The 26,528-nt window shown below is 34.9% G+C and overlaps 1 protein-coding gene across 3 annotated transcripts in view; it reads right to left on the reverse strand.

The window, feature by feature from the left end:
* Positions 1–26,528, reverse strand: part of LOC150093655 (uncharacterized) — a 234,499-nt gene that overhangs the window by 167,898 nt on the left and 40,073 nt on the right. For all 3 annotated transcript variants that reach the window (XM_090412701.1, XM_090412703.1, XM_090412702.1), the window contains exon 2: positions 19,675–19,786. The gene's annotated coding sequence lies outside the window, so the exon portion shown is untranslated. The remainder of the gene's footprint in view (positions 1–19,674; positions 19,787–26,528) is intronic.

The raw sequence follows: 26,528 nt of genomic DNA on the forward strand, positions 1-26,528 counted from the left end.
AAGTTTGGATTTTCTACTATTAAAAGGGAATCTTAAACAAGAGCCAGCTTTTTTTTTGTCAATTGTCTTCTTGAATGATTTAAAATTCCCATACTTCCTCATAACCCAAGTCTTGTTGTACAATTTTCAAATATTGATTTTGATATTTGACCACATCACTTTAAATTGCCACCTTTTAAGAAGACTGTCTTTATATTTAGTGTTTAATACTATAGCTATGCTATCCTTTTCCTCTGATAACATTATGATTTCCACTCATGAAAGGTTGCAAAAGTCTATTGTGCATTAATACTGTAAGTGTACTAAGTTTATTTTTTAAAAAAATATTTTTACATATTCTGGAAACCCTGATCTAGAGACCAAACATGGAACTTTTTCAAGCCACTATACGCCTCCAAATAAAGCAGGATGGTGGTCTCACACCAAGCGATGAAATTCATCTCCCACTTAGACAATCATTGACATCCATGTGTAGCAAGCTTTGTTGGTTGGAGAGCAGATATGCTAACCACTGACAACTAGGACAGCAACTGGTAATTCAGAATAATCACCAGTTTACTTTGGTAATACCTATACCAATGTGTCATTTCTCTACTAATTCTGCTTATTTTATGGTGATAAGTACATTTATGTACTTATCTTGGATTCTGCTTATGTTTGTCTAGTAGCTGACTTCTTACTGTGCCCAGGTTAACTGCTAAGAAGTAGGAGCCCTGTTTACCCAGGTGACATCCAATGCAGCATGACATTATCATGCTGTAATACTGCTCTCTTGGCTTCAAGTCAATATAGAATAGTTTGGTCAGCTAAATCCCAAACTACCAGTTCATTTTCATTTATTCAGTATCCAGGAAGATACCTATAAGGAATGTACTGGCAAAAAAGAGATTGGACATTTAGGTCAGAAGCCATACTCAATTCTCTGCATTCTTAAAAGGCCTTTTAGAGTTTTTTTTTCCCTAGCTATCTAACTCGAGCCTTTAAATTGTTGTAGCTGCTGAAGTAAATACTGATCAAAAGTTGACATAGTACAAGAAATGAGCAACTATCTACAACAAAATTGTTGATTATGAACAATCAGTGAGCTTAAGAACGATTCCAAACTTGATATTTATCTGAATTCTGTTCAAATTTGAACATCAAGCATTAGTTTTGCTTATGCAAAAGGAGGGGATGATTTCATAATTTCACAGAATTCAGTTGGATAATCCCCACTTTGCAAGTCTTAATTTTACATTATAAAACAAAAAAATTATATCCAAAGATTGAGAATTAAAAATGTCAATATAAAAATAGGAAAATTAATAAGGTTTACATATATATACATATATATATATATATATATATATATATATGGGAATCTCATTATCTTAGCTCTGTTTACACATTTCTTTAATATTAACCATATCAAGCTCCTTTGAAACATTTTTCATGCCAAAATCATATGAAAAAAAGATTAGCACTACTATTGCTCAGATGAAGAAACAGGACATTACACTCTTCAACTGGAAAAGTGCCATAGTTTGACTCGTGTTCTTGAGAAATCTATATGGACAATTCACTTGAGGGCAAGTTTAACTAACATTGTTACACTATTGTGGCTTGTCTCACTTCAGATAATCTGGTTGATTTGCAACTGTACAGCACGAGAAAAATCTTATATTCAATATAAAGAAACTTCTCTGGTCTGGTTAAATATGCCATCTTGACCACAGTAATTTTAGGGAAAATACTGTAAGCTTTTACACATAAGTAGATTACTTGCTGATATACAGCTGCAAGGCCTTTCTACATCAGACAATTTAAATATTGGATGGTGCTCTGTAATCTCTTTAAATACTGTATCAATCTTCTGTAAATTTCTAATTGTCTTACAATATTTGTAATTAGCAATTTGTTGACCATTTGCCGTCTTTCTTATGCTAAGCTGGTACTTTTCTATAATACGGTCATCCCTCGACTTACGTCCGGGTTCCATTCCATCCTGCAGGATGCAAGTCGATACATTAAATCAACAGAGTAATAGGGGTTAGGGACTTAACCGTAATAAGTATACTGTCATTTTAATTTTTAAACCTTATTATAAAACTGTACTGCACATTACTGCCACTATAAAACAGGAGAATAATCGCCCAAATCTTCTTCCACAATCACATTTTCATTACCTTTCCTGTGTAAACGATCAGGCTGTGGCTCTTCTGATGTAACCTTTGTATTTTTATTGATGAAAATTTCCAACGTGCTTTGCTTATTCCTCTTCTTTTCATCAAAAATTTGTTCACAGCAAGCAAACGCATCATTTTCTTTCCATTAATAAAGTAGCATTCAACATTGGGGTCCATGTCTTCAGCCATTTTGAGAACATCGCTAACTGCAAAGACCATTTCTGCTAGATCCTTCACTGTGAATTGTTTAACTACTTCTCCTTGTTTCTCTTTTTCCTCTTCTGCAATATTTGTTCCCCAAGTTCGACCAATCCTTCGTTGGTCAACTCTTCAGGGAGTGGGGGACTTTCTATGATTTGAATTATGTCGTCATCATTCACTTCAAGATACAGATTGTTTGCTAGGCCCACTATTACAAATTTCCAAAATCATGCTGGAACCTTTTTAATGTCTTTTTCCATATGCCACTGATACATTGAGAGGTCATTTCATCCCAAGCCACAGCAATATTTTTAATATTGCATGATAAATATCGAATCTTTTCCAGAATTGCATGAGAGTCGTTATTTCCTTCAGTGGCAGAAATGGATTGTGAAAAAGTTATCTGCAGATAATAAGCCTTAAACACTGCAAGAACTCCCTGATCCATCGGTTGGATCAATGACGTAGTGTTTGGAGAGAGACACATGACCTTGAATTTGGAGAAGATCACTGCTATAAGATGGATGACCTGGAGCATTATCTAGAATTAATAAAATTTAAAATTTTGCATTTTCTTTCACACAATAGTTGTTTTTATTTTGCTTGCTTAAAAGTTGATTAAGGCATCCTCAAACAATTTTTTGAGTCATCCACGACTTCTTATTGCTCCGATAATGAACTGGAGTATGCTTTCTAATCTTACTGAAGATTCGTGGATTCTTACTGTGCCATATCACAAATGGTTTCAGTTTATATCCAGCCACATTACCTATAATAGAATCGTATAATACGGGCATTAAGAGCTTTAAAGTTAAAATGTATAGATTTTAGATTTTTGTGGATGAATGTTCGCTCGGGCATTTTTTTTTTCCGAAACAAGGACGTCTCATCCATATTAAATATTTGCTGGGGGAAATAATTTTCATCCATAATAATTTTATCCAATTTTTTCACAAACTCCTTGGCAGCCTTCTAAGCACTTGCAAATTCCAATACATTTTCACATTATACAGTGCAAAATGCTGCTTTAATCTCATTAACCAACTGGAAGCGTTGAATTCGTAGTCATGATCGGGTTTTGCTTTCTCCTTTAACATGTTGAGACTTGGTGGTTATGGTCATAGTGCTAAGGCATGTACGCTTTTGGTTCAGGTCCTCTATGCATGATGCAAGTAGCGTTTCCATATCACTGATAGGACCTTGTCTTTGCCTCGTCACTCTTGTCGATTTAATGGAAGCAGATCCTTTCACAACCTCTACGATTTTATCCTTATTTTTCAAAATGGTCATCACTTAGAATGAGCCCATCTGAAGTCATGTGCGATCACATCGACAGGCTTACCAGCTTCATGTTGCTTTATAACTTTAAACTTTGTTTCAAGATCAATTGCTCGCTCTTTTTCTGCGATTCTTCACTAGGTTTGTTGATTGGGCGTGTAGGGACCACGTTGCACAAATTATTGCGAACTTAACGATAAATACACAAATAGCCCATTTCTCAACAACAAAATCAACAGAGGAACTGTTGAAGACACGTGCCGACTGCCAAGGGAGGTTGCCTATGAAAATGCTGTTGCCACTGTGCATGCTTTACCTTACGCTCGCTTGCATCTTGTTTGAAGGTATAGCCGAAAATGTTATTTATTCGATTATGGGATCACAGACGCATCTTCGAAAGGACATAACTCGAGGGATGACTACTTTTTTCTGCATTTTAATTAAATTCCATTAATATACTGAGGATACCTTAAGATGAAAATCTTAGCTTTGTCTTTTTCATGTTTTATTTATTATTAATTTTTTAACGATGATCCCACATATTGTCAGCCTGATTGGCCAAGTGGTTAGCATACCTGCTTACCAATGAACAGGCTACAGGTTCGAATCTTGCAGTGCATGAATATTTGCAACTGTCTTTAGGTGGAAGATGAAATCCATCTCCAAGTGGTGATTTTGCTCATTGGAAGCCTTAGGTGGCTTGAAAAAGTCCCATGTTTGGTCTCAAGAGCAGAATTATTGAACTGGGGAGAAAAAATTTCAAAGTACAAAAAATAGAAAAAATCCTTAGCCCACCCATAGTACCAAATTTACTTCTTATCTTCCAACCCAAGACAGGTTGAGTCCCATATGGCTAAGAGCCTTCCATGAAATGTACTATAAGTTTGCAAATAAGCTTTTTGTGGGTGGGAACAACATAAAAAAAGCATGCAAAAGTTATAAGAACTATTAACACTATAGTACCATCTGTGGGTAAGCAATTAAGGAGGGGGGGGGGGGAAGAACTATTGCCATGTTTCTTAGAGTTGGAGGGTGAACTCAGTGGGAAAAACAGCATGGGGAAGATGCTTAAAGGTAGATGGAAGAAAGATGAGAAGCTTGTTCAGTATGTTTGGAGTTGGACAGCACGATGTTGACCAGTGGCTGTTCCACATTGTTATATCTAGTTTTTATAATGTTAGAAGGAAGTGGAAAAATGGTAGTGATCAATTCAGAGGAATAGTGCCCATGAAAGTGACTGAAGGAAGTGTCATTTATTAAGATGACAGCCTTCTTCTGAATATCAAGAAGTTTTAAGGTCTTGGTTGCACCACTGAAATGTGGGAATATTCCAAGGTTATTCGCATCTCAGACTTAAATTACGTATGTAATGTTTGTACCATGATAAATATACAAGTCAACCTAAGAAAAGAAAGCTAAAGAAAGGAAATTAGAACATTATCAAAGTGTGTGTGTGTGTGTGTGTGTGTGAGAGAGAGAGAGATTTCTAACAGATAACAAGGCAGGCCTCAACATTTTTGGTATTAAATTCACTAAGTTGTCTTCATCCCATTTGAGAATATTGAGGAGAACATTAAGTCATTAGTTATAGAAGAGATTTTAAGAATTCTATAATTTGTGGTTTGTGAAATGAAGAGAGAGTACCGTCATAGCTTATTCAGGAGAACTATGTCAGACAAGATCAAATGCCTATGAAATATCAAGAGTGACCACATCAGCATCTCCAAATCTTCCCTGTGTCCAAAAGTGAATAAGGTTATGTGCTGGAGAATGAGAATGGGAGAATCCACATTGGCGATTGCTAATTAACCGATGAGTCTCCAGGTAAAGAAAAGCTGGTTGTTGATAACCTCCACTTTTGAGAGTACTGAGGTGAGAGCAATGGGTCAATAGTCAGATGGCTGACTTGTCTCCCCTTTGGAGTACAAGCTGGATGTAGGCATGCTGTTGAGTAAATGCCACTAGAATATGAATAGGCAAAACAGGATGGATGTTAATTCTGGAGGACAACTAGAGGAATACCACATGAACCAGGTGTCTTATTAGTAGATATTTATAAGGGTATTACTGATGTCCTGACAAAAGTTGAGAGGCATGCAGTGGGCAATTCATGGTAATGCAGAAGGTGATTTGCCTTGGTCATCCAGGCAAGAATAGGAGGGGAAAAAAAACTGATGCCAAGAAGAAGTCTTTTTCTTGGGTTAGGTTACCATGGTGCCATCTAGATGCAAGACAAGTGGGAAGAGAGAAGGCCAGTCCCACCAGCCTTTTCAAGGAACCAGAAGGCTTGACCACCAGTTGAGCAAGAGGCAAATTACAGCATTTCATTTTTATGAAATCTGCTTTGGATAAAACTTTTTTTTAACACGTTTCAGGTTGTGTAATCTGAAAGTTTTTAATTCACGCCATTTAACAACATATGCTGCATTTTTATCATGGACTGCAGTCACTTTTTTTTTTTTTTTTTTGTGAGAACCACAGCATGGATAGAGTCAGGAGTGAGCAGTGAAGAAGGCAATGAAGGCTCATTCTAGCAAGGATTATTTCAGTTATTAGTTCAGTGCAGATGTTTGGATTGAGAGAGCAAAAGCAGTAATATGGCAATGGAAAAGAGGCATAAAATTTCGAGAGATCATCCCAGCTGGCATAATTATAATGCCAGCTGAGGATAAGAGGACAAACTGTAGAGAAGGAGACTTGAATAAGATTGTGGTCAGTTGCCAAAGGGAGAGCAGACTTCCAGTGTATTTGGAGAGAGAGCTAGTTAAGAAAATGTCAAGTGCATAAGCAGAATGATGAGGAATGTCTGGTATTCTGGTTAGTAGGTAAATTATCTATATTCAGTCATGACTGACAGCAAATTACAATTTACCCAATCTCATAATGTAGGTACTTAGTTTGCATGAAATCAATTTTTAGTGATTAGTAGTTAAAAAAGGTAGCAAGGCAGCAAATGAGGCAAGATTCCAGGTTAGGTAGCGTTTGGTAAAGGATGTAAAATTTTACAAAAGCACACGTTCCTCTTTTTGTATCATGTAGTTGGAACAGTTAAAGCAGGTTGTCATGGAGGATGCCAAATGGGATTCTGTTGGGAAAAAGCTCAAGTGTTTGTTATCCAAGTGGTGATGTATATCTAAGTGATGTTTTGTATTGATGCCTTGGACATTGGTGAAACAGATATGGAAGCATTTTTTTTAATGGAAAAAAAATTTGGTTTTTTTTTTCCTGCATTGTTGCTTGGGATGAAGTATAAGGGGGACCGGAAAATAATCAATTATTTTTAACAGGTCATTTTTAGCCGATTGTTTTTTCTTAAATACCACAAATTATTAAATTTGATTTTTATTTAAATATTAGCATTAGTTTTCTATTTAAAAAATCTGTTTTTTTTTTTTAAATTTTAGATATATTTTTTTTTTAATATGGCAGGCTTTAAAGTTGAAGAGCACCATTTACGTCATTGTATGCTGTTTTTGTTTCACCAAGTAAAGAATGCTACCGAGGCTACCAAAATCATTTGCTCAACTTATGGAGATGTGTTGAAGGTTAACAAATGTCAGCGATGGTTTAGTAGATTTGCAGAAAAAAATTTTGATCTCTCTGAGTGTCCTCGATCTGGAAGACCTCGTACTCTAGATAAGAATGCTCTTAAGACTCTCGTTGAATCAAATCCAAAACAAACCATACAAGAATTAACAGAGAAACTTAATTCATCATGGTCAACTGTCCAAGAGCACTTACATAAGAGTGGCAAGGTTCTTAAACAGGGTGTATGGGTACCGCATGAAGTCAGAAAACAATAAAGCACAGCGACGGGCGATTTGCAATTCATTGTTGACCAGACAACAAAATGACCCCTTTTTGGAACGAATCGCAACTGGTGATGAAAAATGGATGCTGTATAAGAATAATAAACGCAAAAAATCAAACTCCAATTCCAATACCTAAAGGTGGACTTCATCCACGAAAGGTTCTGTTGTGCTTTTGGTGAGATATTCTCATGGAACAAGGTAAGACTATCAACAGCAGCCATCTGCTGTGAACAATTAGAGCGACTACATCAAGCATTGTTAATCAAATGTCCTGTGCTTGTCAATTGAAAAGGGATAATTTTGCAGCAAGATAATGCAAAACCACATTCTGCAAGAATGACTCAAGAAAAAATTAGGCAGTTAGGATGGGAACTTCTACCACATCCTCCATATTCGGCAGATATTGCCCCTAGTGACTATCACTTATTCAGGTCCTTAGAACACAGCATAAGAAATAAAACCTTCTGTTCACAAGATGATGTCTAAAGGAGTTTGATATCATTTTTTGCATCCAAAGAAAAAGCTTTTTTCAAAAAAGAATGCTAAACTTAGATCGTTGGAATAAAATTATAATTAATGATGGCGATTATAGAATTGAATAATGTTAATTTGTTCTTTAATAAAATTTATATTAAAAATGTAGTTCAAAAAATTGATTACTTTCCGGTCCCCCTTATACAATGCAACACATCATCCCCTTTTCAAAATTTACATAAAAAAATAAACAGTGTTTTTCATCTATATCTTAATTCTGAATTTGAGAATTTGCCCGGATCGCAGGATGTTTCTCTTAATTATTCTTAGTCTCAAGTACAGTTATACAAATCTTATCTCTAAGTATTCAGAACAATTCTTATCTTTCAGAAAGTTTATTTTTAAAATACTAGGATAACCATTACCACATCTATATTTCATATCTGACCTACTATCCCATGTTTCAGATGGCTTCCATCATAATTATGGTGTTCCCATTACATTTTTAGCCACTCTCACATGGTTTAGAAGCTTTCAATTAGCATTTTTACATTTTCCCATATTCTTTTAAGGACACTTTTTTTTTTTTTTTTTGCTTGCTTGAAGCCCCCAGGTTATGAACAAGAGGAGAGATGGCAAATATATGTTCCTGAGAACGTCTTTAGGTTGAATTTATAAGTAACAGATCCCTGATGAACAGCACATATATGGTAGTAATAATAATAAAGCTATAATGGCTCATATGCGGCTGTACTGTAATAACGAGATAAAAGAATCAGTACAATAGTTTCCGTAATTCAAAAAAAGCAGAACAAACTCATACAAAAAGTTTAGATAGGAAACAGGAAAAATTTCAAAAAAAAATTTTTTTTAAATGAAATGAAAGTGATGCTTGGCTTAAGTGACAGTACAAACAATGAGACTAGCGCTAGGGTAAAAATGCTGCACCAATGAACTGCTTATGCCATGCAGATTTGTTTATATGCATGGAAGAAATTAGTTCAAGTTATTAATTATGCTTATGGGGAGCCTGTTCTTTCATAAGTATGGAACTCCATAAGTCAGGTTGTCAGTAACCCAGGGACTGCCTGTACATTAATATCCTATGTCTAGCATAAAATTCTGATTTTTCTGTCCTCTCAGACAATTTACAAGTCCTTTCCTCAGATTTCACACTGAAAACAAGAACCAAACCATCAGCTTTAATAACATGAACCATTTAGGTTGGACCAATGCTAACATGAAACTATCTCCAGCTGTTCGTCATAAGCTGCATCCAGTGTAAAGTGTTCATCCAGCTGTCTTAGCATTTTCATTACATCTTTTACCAATTTTATTCTTAATGCTTGTTTAGTTACCTAGTCATTACTCTCCAAATGTGACCAAACCACTCAATTCTTACATCCTGTGACTTTCATCCATAATAGGATGTTGGATCTTTGAAAGATGTTTCATAGGTCTCGTGCCTTCGCTCATAGTCTAGTATTTTGTTTGCAACAAAAACCCTTCAGGGTGCTTAAGGGTCAAAGCTATAAAACTGAGAGGAGACCTCCACAGCCTTTAAAGGAATGCGGAGAACCGACCAGGGCTTCTGACCTAATGTCCAAACCTCACCTTCTCGTGATGCTCCCTGTTGGGTATCTACTTGGATACTGAACGAACGAGGATGGGCTAGCAATTTGGGATTTAGCCGACCAAATTGTATTCTTATTGGTTAAACCAAAATAAAAAATGATGGTACAACATGACAAAATTTCATGCCGGCTGGGGCATCGCCCGGTTAAACAAGGCCCCCCGTTGTTTTCACCAGGGAACCAGGGTGAACAGCAAAAAGTCAGCTACTGGAACAAATCTAAAAACAAACCCCAACTCAACATCGCCAGAGTTAAAGATCGGTACTATCAACGTAAGAAGCCTGAATGGCAAAGAAACGGAGCTAGTTGAGGAATTAGATAAGTACCAGATCGACATAATAGGGGTGACTGAAACAAAAAAGACCAAAACTGGTGAGATCTTTCTGAGCAATAAATACAAAATGTTATATTCAGGCAATGACAATCAAGGAAAAGAAGGAGTAGCCATAGTATTCAACACAAAATACGAGGCTAATCTTCTTGAATGGCAGTCAGTCTCAAGTAGAGTAATGAGGGCAAATATGAGAATGGGGAAAATGGACAATGAGACTTATTTGTGCCTATGGTCCCACAGAAGGTTCTACTAAGGTAGAACTGGAGGAATTTTTTGAGGCTTTTGAAAAAGCAACTGACACAATGAAAAAGGATAAGTTGGTCCTTGTTGGGGATCTAAATAGCAGAATAGGAAATGATTGTGAGACATACAAAAATATTTTGGGAAAATTTGGAGAAAAGAGCAAAGCTAATAATAATGACAAATATCTGTTGGATTTCTGCTCAGGACATGGACTGGTTATTACTAACACCATGTTCCAACATAAAAATGTGCACAAATTCACATGGAGAGAAGAGGCTAGGAATAAAAAAAGTCTCATTGACTACGTTATTGTTGATAATGATGTTTTCTCCCTTGTGCAGGACACCAGAGTGCACAGAGGATTTGAAATTGGAAGTGATCACTATTTAGTCTTGAGCAGGATAAAATTGAATTTCATATTGAAAACAATAACATTTAAGAATGTTTTAAAGCGAATAAAAGTTGAGCAGCTCTTAGATGTGAACTGTAGACTAAAATACACAAAAGATTATTGAAGAAAAAATGAGAGTTTGAGAACAGGAATCAAACCTTGGAGATTCAGTGGCAAACTCTAAAGAAAACATTGATTGATTCTGCTAGAGAGGCATGTGGTGAGGTTGTCTGCAAGGATAAAAAAATCAGAACTGCCTGGTGGACACAGGAAGTTAAAGAGGCAGTGAAAGAAAAGAAGAAAGCATATCAAAAGTTCCTGTCAAATAAGTCAGCTTGTGCTCTTAGAGAATATAGACACAAATGCAAGAATGCTAAACAAAAGTCATGGGAGGACTTTGGCAAGAATATAGAAAATAAATATCAAGAAGTTGGCAAAATATTCTGGAGGTTGTTGAAGAAACTTAGGAATGGAGGAAAGAGTGCTGTAAAAGGAGTTAGAGATGATAAAGGTGACATGAAAACAGGAGAAAAAGATATCCTTGAGGTATGGAGTAATTACTTTGAAAAACTGCTAAATGAAACAAGCAGCGATGACAGCACAGTGGTAAAAAACACTGACCAGGCATGCATTCAGGAATACATATCCATACTTGAAGTAGAAAAAGCCATCAAAGGCTTGAAATGTGGAAAGGCAGCAGGAGTAGATAATATTCTACCAGAAATGCTGAGGTATGGTGGTATAAGAGTCTTACAATGGCTGCACTGCATAGTTCAGAAAGCTTGGACAGAGGGACGAATTCCCGACGATTAGAGTAGAGCTCTCATAGTACCCATATATAAAAGGTAAATAAAACTAAATGTGAGAATTACAGAGGTATTTCCCTACTGAGTGTTCCTGGCAAGATCTATTCAAGTATATTTGAGAAACGGTTGAGAAAAATTGTGGAAGAAAAGCTTGGTGAAGAACAAGCTGGATTCAGGCCAAATAAAGGCTGTCAGGATCAGATCTTCACTTTACAACAAATAGTCGAGAAAGCATGGGAATATAACAAAGATATGTATTTAAGTTTCGTCGATTTGGAAAAGGCATATGACAAGGTGTGCCAGGAGAGAAGCTATTCAATATGCTACAGTTATATGATGTCAATGAGGCATTATATCAGGCAATACTTGTCTTTATTTGAGTTGTAAGTCAGCAGTTAGAATTGAAGTATAGGAAGATGGTTTAACGTTAAATTTGGTGTGAGACAAGGATGCACATTATCCCCTCTGTTATTCATTATCTATATGGATCACATTATGAAGAAGGAAAGTGGTATTAAACATGATATCAAAATTGGAGATGTCAATGTCAGCTCTTTGCTTTATGCAGATGATGTTATACTTCTAAATAAATCCGCTACAAGTCTGCAAGATTCTCTGACTAAATTGAATAGCTGTTGTAATAGATATGGTATGAAGGTCAGCAATAAAAAGACAATGTAAATAGGCAGAATCATTGAAAATGTGAACTGTGTTGTGAATGGAGAACCTGTGGAAGAAGTAAAACATTTCAGCTACTTAGGAACGATTTTTACTGAAGATGGTAAATCAAATATAGAAATAGACAACAGAATCAGCAAAGCTGGTATGGTGGGAAGTCAATTGAATAAATTCATATGGAATAAGAGAGAAATTAGTCGGAACACTAAATTAGCTGTATACAAGACAATGTTCAAACCAGCTTTAACTTATGGATCTGAGAGCTCGATCATAAGTAAAACACTTGACCAAAGACTAGAGACCGCAGATATGAGAGTCCTGAGAAAGATTATAGGCGTGAACAGATGGCATCAATGGCAATATCATATTAAAAACGAGGATATTAGGAAAGAACTTGATATTGTCAGCATCCAGGAATGCGTTAGCAGAGCTAATCTCAGGTGGTATGGTCACTTAAACAGGAAAGATTAGCAAAACAAGTGTTCTCTGCCAGGTTGGCAGCAAAACAACCCAGAGGAAGACCAAGATATAGGTGGATCGATATGGTATAAAGTGCCTTAGACGATAGAAATATAAGATCTGATAATGTTGGAGTCTTGACAAGTAACAGACTGATTTGGAGGAAAATTGTAGATAAGAAGTTAGTAATGATGTAATTTTTTTCATGTTAGTACTATCATATCCTGTACATCCCTTGAGGGTAAATGGCATGAATTTGATAATGATGATGATGATCAAAAACCCTTCCTCAGGAAACAATTCCGTTTCTCTAAAATCCACCTTCTTTAAAAATTTTTGTACATTTTTCAATATGATATCCATTCTGTCCTATTCAGAAGTAAATTACCACTTTCAACATCCACCATTAATTTCTTAGAAATTGACATGGAAAGCACACATCTCTATATGTCGGAATATGGTTTCAGTCAATTAGCATATGCTCTAAACAGAAATCCTGCATGCATTAACTATTAGCTTTGTTTATTTTCTACAAATTTTCCCTAAAACGTTCACCTTATTCTATTCTTTAGGTGTTAAGAATTGGCTTCAACTGCCTTCTCTAATAAAGTTGAAAATTCATCCATATCTTCCTTATCCTCTTCTGGATGCACTGAATTCAAATGTTTATTCCCACTTTGGCATTGCCGATGTGTGATAAAGCAGGGTGGTCCAGAATATTAATCTAATAATATTTCTCCAAGTGTCAGAACTCAAACATTCTCTTATCATATACTGACAATTCTAAATGCACTTTTTTGCTACATCAAAATATCTAGATTTTAGGGTTCTAGGTTTTTCCCCTACCATTCTTCACAATTTTTTTTAAACTTTCCTTTTTCTGTATATATCACACCAGAGATTAGCTCTGATCATGAATTCAACTGCTCTAATAACTAAAAAATTAATCCATATCTTCCTTACATCCTCTTCTGGATGCACTTAATTTTTAGAATAGAGAGTGGTAGGTGATTAGATTGCACTATCTGAAAGTATGGTCAGTGAAAGACTATTAATGCGTTTAAGTCAAAGTATGATGAGCTGTGCATGTGGGAGTGAGACCTACCACGATGAGCCTCTTGACTCCATGGAGGTCTGCTAATAATAATTCCTGAATACTAACAATGTCTAGTTCCTAATATTTCTTTTAATGTAATGTTGCCATTGATTGTACATGTCCACATCAACAATTTCTCTAATGTGTTATCAAGGCATTGATCAATAATTTCTAAAGTACTGTCTTCTTGGACCTAACAGCAGCCTATGATACAGTATGGCGTGAAGATCTTATATACAAATTGCTTAGCATTGTCCCATGTAAACGGACTGCACACTTAATTTCCTCCATGCTCACTGAACGTTTCTTTCAAGTTATATTAGGAAAAATGTCCCGACAACGAAAACTTAATAATGGTCTTCCACAAGGGTCGGTATTGGCACCCTTACTTTATAACCTATACACATATGACTTGCCTGCTACCATCTCACGCAAGTTCTGTTATGCTGATGACACTGTAATTGCCATTCGACACAAAAACATGAGTCAGGCAGAAGACGTACTTACAAAAGATATGTAAACTATAGGTGAATATTATAAAAAAATGGAGGCTCTAGCTCAATCCAGACAAAACAGAAGTATCAAGCTTTCACCTTAATAATCACATGGCAGATGTCACTTTACATATCTTCTTTGAAGGATATTTACTACGACACAATAAGTTTCCAAAGTACTTGGGCGTTACCCTGGACCGCACGCTCTCTTACAAGCAACACCAAACAAATGTTTCTGCTAAGTTAAGAACCTGTAACAACATAATACAAAAACTAATACGCACGACATGGGGAGCAACAGCCGATAGTCTGCGGATTACTGCTCTTGGTCTAGTTTTCTCTGTTGCCGAATATTGCTCACCAGTGTGGCTAAATAGCACACATGTTAAACTTGTTGATAACCAACTAAATAATACAATGTGACCGATTTCTGGCCCAATTAAATCAACGCCCACACACTGGCTTCCAGCGCTTAGTAACATTGTTCCACCGAATCTGCGCAGGACTAAGGTTCTCTTACATGAGTATAAGAAAATCTTGGAGAACACAGCCTTACCAATACATTTAGATCTCCCAGACTTAAGTGTATGACGATTGAGATCAAGACATCCACCACTACAATTAGCCCAACTACTACTACATTCTAACTTGGACTTGAAGCAAAAGTGGCAAGAACAGTGGGAGAGCCATACAGATGACATCACAAAAGTTTCTCTCAATGAATTACAAGAAAGTTTTGATGCTTGCTCACACCTCCCATGAAAATCCTGGACTCAGCTTAATAGAATACGAACTGGTCATGGTGTATGTGTGGACATGCTTTTTAAATGGGGTAAACGACCATCCCCGCATTGTGATTGTGGAGCTCAGAGACAAACTGTGAACCATATTGTGACTCAGTGCATATTCAGGAGACAAATTGGACTTTTTAAGTGCTACACCCGAAGCCATGAACTATCTGACCAATATGAATGTAACCTTTTAATTTTATTGGTTTTTAAAATTACTTTTGACTTTTAATTTTATATATTATTGAAGTGTATTGTACTGCATGTTTTGATATTCATGCCATACGAATAAATAAATAAATTCTAAAGTACTCTCAGATCCCTAAGTTACAATTGTTTTGAACACCATCTTATATACTGCTAGTTTTCTTATTACAGATAAAATTATCCCTGTGGCTCTCCACCATACCACCTTTGCTTATTTTACTGTCTATACTTAATTTGTGATCTTCACAAAAAAATTTATAGCTGAAATGCGTGTTCTACTGCTTCTCCATTGAGAAATGGAGTTTTCCCTCATTTATCTATATATTTTCATAGTTTTGGTTCATTTTAATGCTATTTTTCATGCAAAATTTGTTATAGCAATTATTCAATTTAAAGAGTACTAGAGACTTGCGCTTAATTTTTTTAGAGTATTCCATTTGAATAAAGTCAAGAACTCTTGTACAGTGCCCATTTACACCATAATTCTAGCATTTTTCCAAATCTACAAAACGTAAATACAGATCCCTGTTATATGCCCATGATTTTATGTCTTAATGAAAATTGATTCTTACAACTATTTGGGCCTGTACCCAGCTTCTTTTTTTTACAATTTTCTCTAACCTCTTCAAGTATGCTTACACAGATCATACTTGGAAAAATAGTGATATGCCTCTAATTGTCATTGTTTTTTCATAAGTGAGTTCTATGAGACTACTACTCCAGCAAACTAGGATTTGACCTGATCATGCTTTCTAAATTATGTAGTTGAGCAATCATTACTCTAGCTGACTTTCTCCATTTCAGATTTGACTTTTCTACCTTGGAAACTGATACGTACTTTTGGACTGCATTCTCTGTGAATATTTCTATGTGGAATTACAAAGCAGGTGATTATGACAACCTGAGGAATTTGCTTTCAGAGCCAGGACATAAAAATCTCAAAAGAGAGAGATTGTAGTGCATGGGAAGAGTGGTCAAAAGGTATTTGAAGAAAGCAGTATCTGAATATATACCTAGAGCCAGCAGGATAAATAGCTTTATTAAGCAGAAGTTGCACACACAAAGGAAAAGTTGTGTGGGGATTATAAAGAAAAAGGTGATCACAGCTTGCCCATGATCAGTTTATACTGATCATGGTGCAGAAAAGAAGGATGACCAGTATGGTAAGGAAGGCCTACAGCTAATTATGAGGGAAAGTTTAGTTGATGAGCCAAAAAATTCTAAAGAGTTCTTTCATTATGTGTCAAGTAAAAAGAGGAATGCTAGTTGATGATGCAAAAAGTAATCCTCAGGAGTTATTTTACCATATGGCAAGTAAAACAAGGAATCAACATGAAAGGATAACTTTAAAAAAAAAGTACTGATAGTGAGAATGTAACAGAATCAAACCAAATAGGTTGAATTACTGAGTGCATTTGGAAGTGACATATCATCTACGAGGGTGGTCTGAAAAGTTCTCGGCCTCGACCATAGATGGCAACACTATTGGCAGGATTTTTTTTTTCCTAAGTTGGTATATCTGTCATAAACATGCATGTGAAATCGCAAGTCATTCTATCAAATAATTTGTCTTACACAGCTGTCTGAAGCAAACGTGTTGTCTATGCCCCTTTAAAAATGGATAAAATTCAGTATCGTATGGTTATAAAATTCTTTGTAAAAGAAGGTTTAATGACAAAAGAAATTCATTCGAAGTTCATAAAAGTTTATGGTCACTCTTCTCCTTTATTTTTGGACAATTAAGAAATAAGCTGCTGAGTTTGAACATGGCCATACCAGCCTTGAAGATGATCCACATGGACATCCAAAAAGCATAATACCAGAAATCATCGATCAAGTGCACGATATGGTATTGGACGACCAGCGAGTCAAAGTGCATGAAATTGCTGAGACTATAGGCATTTCAAAAGAACATGTAGGATATATTTTGCATGAAGAATTGCAAATGAAAAAGCTTTGAGCAAGATGGGTGCTGCACTTGCTCACAGAGATCAAAAACACACTCAAATGAAAATCTCTGAACAGTGCTTGGAACATTTTAACAAGAATAAAACTGATTTTGTGCTTCAATTTATTACTATGGATGAGACTTGGATTCACCATTACACACCAGAATCCAAAACAGCAGCCAGTTGTTCAGCACCAAAGACAGTCAGTTCCATCAGCAGGAAAATAAAAAAATTTCAATTATAAATTTGTTTCATTCTTAGGCCGAGAACTTTTCAGACCACCCTTGTAGGTGGCGACATTGCAATACCAGATGTGATAGGAGAATAGCATATTTTCATAGAATAGAGATTGAAGAGATGAAGGTGTTTAAAATATTGCAGAACCTTAAAATGAACACAGCCATAGGATCAGATGGCAGTAATACAAGAAAGCCCAAGTAATACAAGAATGTGGAAGGGAATTATCAGATGCTATGATCAAGCTATTTAAGCCTCAGTACTGGAAAGGTGCCAATGGAATAGAAAGAGGGCAAAATAGTCCCCTTGCATGAAGTAGGCTCCAAGACAGAAGCAGCAAATTATAGGTCAATCAACATCTCAAGAGTGGTGGTTAAGGTATTAGAGAAATTGGTGTAAGACAATTGAACTGGGTGGATAGGAATATGATAAGAGACAGATGTATCAAAGTGTGGTTTATGGAGGAGTTTAGTCCAGGGGAAAGCAATTGATTAGTGATGCAATGGGCTCAGTACTTGGTACTTTATTAATTTCCAAATATCAACAATATAGGATATGTTTTATTCAGAAAATATTCAGTTGTTTGCTGATGCTCAACTGGAAAGACCAAATGATAAATGAAGGTGATGCAGAGATCCTGCAGAAGACAGACTAGCAGTATGGACAAAGGTAAATGGCAGACAGTTTAATGTTATAAGTTATGCACTTCAGGAAGACATTGAAAGCTGTGTATTATATTAAAGTGATGAGGCCAGGGACTTGGATGTGATTGTTGACAAGGAGTTTAAGTTTAGAGGGCATATTGCAAAGGTAACCAAAATTACACATCAGATTACGTGGTTGTTGAAGTACATACTAACAAACAGGGATAGAGGTGTTATTGTTTCCCTATATAAGGCTTTATTAAGGCCATAACTAGACTCCCAGATTCCATTACAAAGTTGTAGGGAGGGTGATAGATTGAGGCAAATCTGTGGAATGCTCTCTATGAGAACAGATTGATGGTCTATATAAGCTTCAAAATTACCTGGAAGGCAAAAAAGAGAAGAAATGATAGAAATTAAATTATTAAAGGGGTTTTATGGGATTGACACTGAAAACTTGTCAATAGGTGGCAAGAAGGGGTTACTAGTGGAAGTTGTATAAGAGTGTGGCTAGCAAGGATGTTAGGACTAGATTTTTTTGCTTGGAAGGTGTTGAATGGATTACCAGGTGTTGCAGTACTTCATCAGTGAACAAGTTTAAGTAGAGGTATGATATGCATCATTGTGTGAATGATGGCTAGAGTGTGAATAATGGATCTCCCACAATTGAGTCTGACTCTATGGAGATATGTTTAATAACTCGCCACCTCTGTTACTGTTTCATTTAACAAATCTTTCAAAATGAATTTACTCCAAGAATGTCTATTTTCAGTTTTTAAATTGTCTTAGATTACTATTATATTACTCTTTCCATCATTTCTAAGACTATCAGTAACCTCCAGAACATTTTGCTGCATTCAGATATTTATCCTTTATGTTCTTACAAAAGTGATTTGATGGCTTTATCCAGTTTTGCACACTGCATTACTATTTATATAATTCTCTAATTGAGCACCTGCTTTCTATGAAGTCCAGATATGCTTCTGTTTATTTGAAATCTAAAATCTTATTATCTAAAGTTACTAAAAGGCAGTTACAATCATTACTCAAGTTTACTGGAAAACTTATGGCAAATGTTGATTTCCTTCATTTGCTTGATATTTTAAGGCTAATAACTTAATGATATAAAATAATCGTGATTAAATTAAATATTAAAAACTAATTACCCTTGGTGGGTGCAACAAGGTAGCTAAATGCATCATGCACAGTAACTACTCAATATACCCAGATGTTTTTCTGTTGGTTATATAAATATTAACTCAAAAGCACCATGAAACATTGGTTAATAGTAATGCCTATACAGGGAAAATTTGATCTCGAATAAGGTTTATCAATATATCAAGAACAATGTAGTTGTCTGCTAAGTTATTCAAAATTTAACTGCATCAGATAATTTTAATTGCTGCTATTTTCATATCCATATTGCATTCCACTTAACATTTAAACTGGATGAAATAATAAAAAAGCCTTGGCAGATGTGTTGAATATATTCAGGAAATGCTACATCTTTTTATGACTGCCCTATTATAATTAAATGCATATAATAAAGTATGCTCACTCTGTAAATCGTAAAAGATGCAGTGACAGTAGTGTTGAATTAATGAATCGTTTGAAATGCAATTAATGAATTCATTAATTACAGTAACTGCTTACATTTATAACAATGCATTCTTTGGCATTAGTACTTATTTTCAGGAGTTATCCTTCATACCACAATTCTAGGGAAGATTGATTACTTACTCGTTATCAAATATATACAGTTTATTGAAAGGCTTGAATGTTACCTTGAGGTTGTGTTCCCTAAGTACTGATGCAATCTTGTTAGAATCTTTCTCACAAATGGTGGATTCACTGCTCCTTGGTATGATCTATTAGTGTCTCCGCTGCAGGGTGATTCTGTAAATAAAATGACTAGTAAGTTTGTCGAGTTGGTCATTCCAGTCTTTTAAATGATATTATATATATATTTTTTTTTTCAGTAAATAATAAAGAGGAGGCCTCCAGCAATCTATACATTATATACTGTTCTAAAAATCGAGATGCAAGAAGCATTCATAACAGAATTACTTTTGTTAATTGACTTTATTTGTAAAATTTTTGACTAAGTTTCACAGCCAGTGTCAATGAAACTGAAAGCATGCAATACGGTATCAAATGCAGAAGAATAGCTCCATCTGCATTAATAGATATCTAAATTATTTCATTGTAATTTATTTTGGATATCAAGGCTATGAAACTCTTCCAAAAATTTTACAAATAAAAGAAATTTAAATTAATCTAAGTGATCCCATTATTAATGTTATGATGATTAGACATTTCCAGCAAAAAGATGTGGAAGAATGATAAATTACTCATTTTTCAAACTGACAGTTTAAACTAAGAATATATGCTCACCAGTAGAAATAATGAAACTAATCATCACTGAGTTACTTTTCAATATTTACTAGCAATGAAGTGCTTTGTGTGCTAAAATACTATATATGCATTTTGATCCTGCAATTAAACATTCTTCTGCTGAAATGTAATAGTTCTATAATGAATTGTAAGGATTAACAAATTTATATAAATAACATCTTGATAAGAAGTTAGATCAAGCACATGAAATATATTTAAGTAATATTTTCTTCATACAAGATCAAATATTTTAGATGCTCTTCAAATATCCCGATAAACATTCCTTGTTCATTAAAAAATAGAACAGAATGTGGCATGCATGAACTTCAGATCCTTACCACCCATATCACAGACCATTACTGAATTGGTTTAAAATCCTAATGTTTCACACTAACAAACATCAAAAATTGAAGATGCTGGAACAGACTGCAATTCTATAGCAATTAAAAATTATTAGCAAGGAGAAAAAGTACTTTAAGTTTTGTAAATTTTAACTAAATTCAATATACACTGCTGAATCAGAATTGCAAAAAATTATATATCTTGTCATCTCTAGAATATATGTACCATGCAACAACTAGAATTTTGATACTAAAGTACCCACTTCTGAAGCAATTGCTACTCATCCTGCAATGAATCAATATTTACCTCAATAAGCATTACTTGTTTGAAAATACTAGTTCAAATTTGTAGGTGATAAACATACATTATTTTTTAATGATCTAATAATTTCTGGGGAAGATGGTGGTGTGTTATGAATACTATACTTAAAAAAAAAAAAAAAAATTCACACTGAATTAATCAAGGGAAAAAACTTTCCCTGCTTTAATCATAAATTAATTCACTGGTTAAATGAAATACTAATCTTAACTGCATTTCTGATTCAAAATATACAGTATAAATTTCTGAACAGCTAAAAAGAACTTAAGAGAATAGTTAATGCTAATTTTAAAAAAATAATCAATCTAATGAAAGATTACAAAAAAAAAAAAATATATATATATATATATATATATATAAATAAAACTATTATGTGACTCCACGAGGGAGTCACAAAGACTCATCAAGGGAGAGTGTGCCAACAACAACGAACGAATGATCCCTTCCAACTACTAACCATGCTCAAACTTGCTTAACTTTTTGCTGAGCCATTAGTAGAGCCAGAGGCTCTACCAATCGACCAACCTTTGCTGTCATACCAAAACAAATACTATAATAAATTTAGTTTAATCCTTTATCCAAGTGTGAGCAAACAAAGTTTGCACCTGAAAATATCTTCAGGACTGGGGTAAGGTAGTACAACACCAGGCAACTCGCAGCAAAGGTGGAGCAAGTTTTTCATCAAAACAAATACTAAAGTAAGAAACATAGCTGTAGATAATTTGTGTGAGCAAGGCGCAAAGATGAGAACAGATGATCAAGTGGATCTGGGTTACAGACTCAAAAATAAATAAAAGGAGCTGTCTAAAATCTCTTGTGGTGAAAAATAAATATTTTCACCTATATCAATTTCACATAGGCCATAAAAAGACAAATAAAAGTATATAACTTACTGTAATGTAATAAATTTTGTAATATAATGTTAGAATAACTGAATGTAGAACCACAAGCAATTGCAACTAAAAAGATCAGACAGGATTAGGCTAGTAAACTGAATGTCAACAGTCTCAGAGGGTCACTGGATTATATGAGTTTTGCTGCCAAAACCTAAATGTAAGTGATAAGGGCGCTTCCAGTAAATCCTGGCAGTTTTGGAAGGAAGGTCAATGATATAAAAGGAGGAGGAGATTCAGGGACGAAGGCGCTCTTATTTTTTATTCCTGTGGCAAGCTTTGAGGAAGGGAAGAGTCGGGGTCCCTTGAGCAATAGTCCCGGAGAATTCGCTGGCAGCAGAGACCATATTTCAAGATATTCTTGCAGCAAAATTCTTCGATGAATGTACTGATCCACATGTGTGCTGATTTGTCGCAGTCGAATGAGTTCCTGACATAGCCAAAGAAATGCAGTACTGTTCACAAGGGAGGAAATCGTCACACGAATACTGTCGGACAGTGCCTGATCGCAAGTTTAAGAAAGGAATCAACAGAATTTACCCTTAACCCTTTAGGATCCAGGACTGTACATGATAGTGTGAGCTTGTAAGTAAATTGTTTTATGTTAATAGCCTAGATTGTGTGTACAGACGATAGATGTTGATTCTGTTTAACTAATGACAATGTTTTGAAGAGGTCAGAAAGCCAAAAGTCAGTTTGAATGTGTATAATAAAATATTGTAATCTTAAATATTGCTTGTGTTATTTAATACTTAGAACGTGTATAGTATAATTTTGCCTTTTATTATTTGTAATGAGAGTAAGGTTGTGTGCTAAAATCCTCCATGTGTCTAATAAGTTGAGTGTAAATAATCTCTTTGTCTAATGCTTTAATGAATGTGTGGAGAATCAGGTATGTGATATGTCTCATAACTTTTATATATAAATTGTTTAAGTTAAAATAAACATGTTTGGTTTTGTTAATAGCTTGCCTGATCTTTGTTAGCCAATGCACTGTCTCATAAAAACAAATCGAACCTGTGTGACCTAAGTGAAGTAAACGCCACAACTAAGTAATTCGGAGTTGCTCGAGATAAAATTGATTTAAGGGTTATTAATGTGCTTAGCTAAATTATTCTTTTGTATATAAAGAAAAGATAGTAAATTCTTTTACATGATCCTTAATACCTCAGTCATTAGCAAAAATAAATTTTTAAGGATTAATACATTTGAATTACAGCAATGTAGATTAAGGATCTGGCCCCAGCCAGAGGCTTTTCCTCAGTTCATGATACTAGCACAAGTAAGAGTACACATTATGGCATTGTAAACGGGGGGAGTAAAGCTAAGTAGATTACTAAAGTTAACTAATAGTATTATACATGAGTTAGAAATTAAAGCATAGAGGCATTTTGTACAAGCTCAAGCGATCACGAAAACAACGAAGTAAGAGCGGAAATACAATGAATAAAAAAAGTAACGTCATAAACAATATAATAAACTATAAATTAACAAATACAAAGTATAAAATATTACATTAGTATCAATAGAGAATAATTTGTGGCAATGGCTAAAATGGTCTGGAAATTGTTAGTATAAGAAGAACAGGGTTGAACCAGAGTGAGTGTGTAAATAAAAGAGGATATGATGCTTTCTGTGAGAACTGAAAGAGCAAAAGCAGTAGGAAGAATGCTATTGACCAATACTAGAGAATTGTGTTCAATGGAGCACTGGGTAGGAGAGTAGCATTGCACTAAATCAACCTCTACTCTAACCACAACTCCCATGTTTCCTCCAGCCTTCAGCGGTATATGCTATGCTCTACCTGCAATGCTATAGTGGAGCATAGCCAACAAAGAAATGTTTAGGCAAACTGGCTAAGCAAATAAGCAAAAAAGTATTATCATTTTAATCAAGAAAGATAGACAATGAAGAGAATATACTAAGTACAAAAAAGGAAATAAATACAATCAGAGGGCCAAATTGTATAGTTAAATAAGAGAACTCATGATCAAGAGCTTTATATCACTGCATCAAAGAATGGGATTATGGATGAAGTGCTAAGTGAACAATAAGGTGTGTGTGTGGTAGAAACCAATGAGAGCTTTTGTAAGGAAATAGTATGGAAAGTTATAAAAATTCGGGTGATTACAACTGAAATGAATTTGAATTCTAATACCAATGATCTGAATCAAAAAATTCTATTGCATTATCATTTAAATTCAAATCAACTTATCCTGTTTTATAAGATTACTTCTGTTCTGTGGAACAGCCTTTATACAATATTCTAAGACTTCCAATCTCCAGCTCCAAAAGCATTTCTCCCTAATCACTTCTCCACATAAGGTACTAATTATAAATAGTAACCCCTTCTGCAAAGAACAAAGACATACAAATAATTAAAAGTCCTTGGGAGATTTCAGCATTAACTGGTCAATAACACAAATTTAAGATTGCCAATTTTAAATTTATGACCATTTGAACTGAAGGCATGCTGCAATAATTTGAAAATGGAGAAATGCTCCTGAAGATGTTTAAAAACAAAAGGAATACTAAAGCAAGTTTTGTCATTTGTGCTCAGATATTTTTTATTTTTATTTTTTTTTATATTACACAAAGAACAACAACAACAAAAAAAAGACTTAAGATGGATGCTTGTGCTGTAAGTGGAGCAGCACCAATCTTGACATTAACTTCACTCAATGAATTCAGAAAAGGAAGTTATGACATTTAGGATCCAAATGATTTGGAAATAAGATCAGTTAAACAGAAGTAGTAAATCCTTTCTTTTAGTAAAAGAAGTAGTAAATACTGTACACAAGCTTTCTATGGGCCATAAGAAAATTAAGAATTTTAATATTTGCTACCACCTAATCCCTAACCACTACAAAATATTGTAGTACTATGTAATGAACCTGCCACTTCTGATGTAGATAGGCAGTCAGATAAAGTGCTTATGATTATGTCAAACCATTTGACTGAACAGAAATTATCTTGTGATATATATTATCTTAAGATATGAACTACTTGGATTTAGTGTTTAACAGATTAGTTCCAGGAACAAACTGATTTTTAAAAACAAACTCCTAACATGACTTGTAGAGGGGGGGGATTGTTACTAGCATGAAACAGGTGGCTAAGGCAAATTAATTTCATATAACACAATGATCTTTCAAAGCAAGATTAAAACAGTTATTGCATAATCTTTGTTTATACCTCCCACAATGCATAAGCATGATATGAAAGACTGAAATCTCTAAAAGTTTATAATGTATTCAAGATTTTTTTTTTAAAAGGATGCCACTGACATTTGTGACAATTTAGCATTATATTACTTTTGAGTATGCAAAAAGAATTAAAAAATTGCAACTTTATTTGAGCTTAGAATCAAGCAAAAAAGATTAAGTATGTTGTTTATGCATACGTCTTCAGAAAAGAAGAATCAAGCAAATGGTTTTTCTTAAGATTTAGACTAAGAAAGGAAACAAATTCCTTCCTGGGCCAAGAAAATTTCTCGAGTCCTTAGCTGCATATTACGATGGATCTTATGGACAAAATTATAAAAGCCATTGCTAGAAGCATTAAACATTGGTTTTAAAATCCTTTTTCAGTGCTGCTTTACAGAATATTTGGTTTTAGGAACCAAAATTAAAAACAAATAAATGCTAACATAATACTGGGATTAATGCAGCAAAGTATAAGGTTTTACAACTTGGAAAGCAAAGATGAGATGCAGAGTATAGGATTGGGTGGAGATATTTTAAGAGGAGGCAGAAGAGATCTGGGGGATGATGAAGCATAGGGACTTAAATTTCACGGACATTTTGCAAAAATTGTGAGAACAACATAGCCAGTTATGGGAATGGTGCAGAGAACACTGGCATGTTAAGGATGTTTTGATTAGGCTGCACATGGATTACTGTGCACAGATTTGGTCAGCTGGTTTTCAAAAGGACAAGATTATTATTATTATGTGACACCTCCATAGTCCAAAGACTCAAAGGAGAGTGTGCCAGCAGCATTAAATAACTGATCCCTTCCAACTACTAACCGTGCTCAAACTTAATTTTTGCTGAGCCATTCCAACTACTAACTGCGCTCAAACTTGCTTATTTTCTGGTCTCTGGAATGCAAATTACAGAGCCTATTACATGGAAGGAAGAGGAGAGGACATGACAGACATAAGTTGGTAAGGGATAATTACCAGATTAAACATGGATGAGATTTTTCATAGAATATCTGGAGATGAGAATGAGAGGCCATCTCTGGAAGCTGTTAAAGGTGGGGTGTTAGCAAGGAGTTGAGGAACAGATTTTTTGAATGGAGAGTGGTAGATGATTGGAATGCATTGCCTGAGAGTGTGGCAAGTGCAGGAACACTGAATGCATTTAAGCTGTGCATGTGAAAGTGGGACCTCACAGTGAAGTCTCTCGACTCTGTCGAGAAGTCTTATGCGAAATCCTCTAAAAACAGCATAAAAAAAAAAAAAAGAAAGTCACCGAAACTGCACTTCATTCTCACCTAGACTCCCTTACTAAAACCCACAGTACAGATGACAAGCAGAGTGATAATGGCAGTCTTTATTCCTCTGGTAATAAACCATCAATAACAGGCACAAAATAATGTGCTAGTATAATATTAAACTTATTGGTTTCTTCAGCAAAAGTACTTAATTTGAGAAATGAAGCTTTTTTTTTTTTTTTTCACATCTA

The sequence above is a fragment of the Typopeltis vanoorti genome, chromosome 23 (genome assembly GCF_054136105.1).
Source record: "Typopeltis vanoorti isolate ZY-2024b chromosome 23, IOZ_Tvanoo_1.0, whole genome shotgun sequence".
NCBI classification, from domain to species: Eukaryota; Metazoa; Arthropoda; class Arachnida; order Uropygi; family Thelyphonidae; genus Typopeltis; species Typopeltis vanoorti.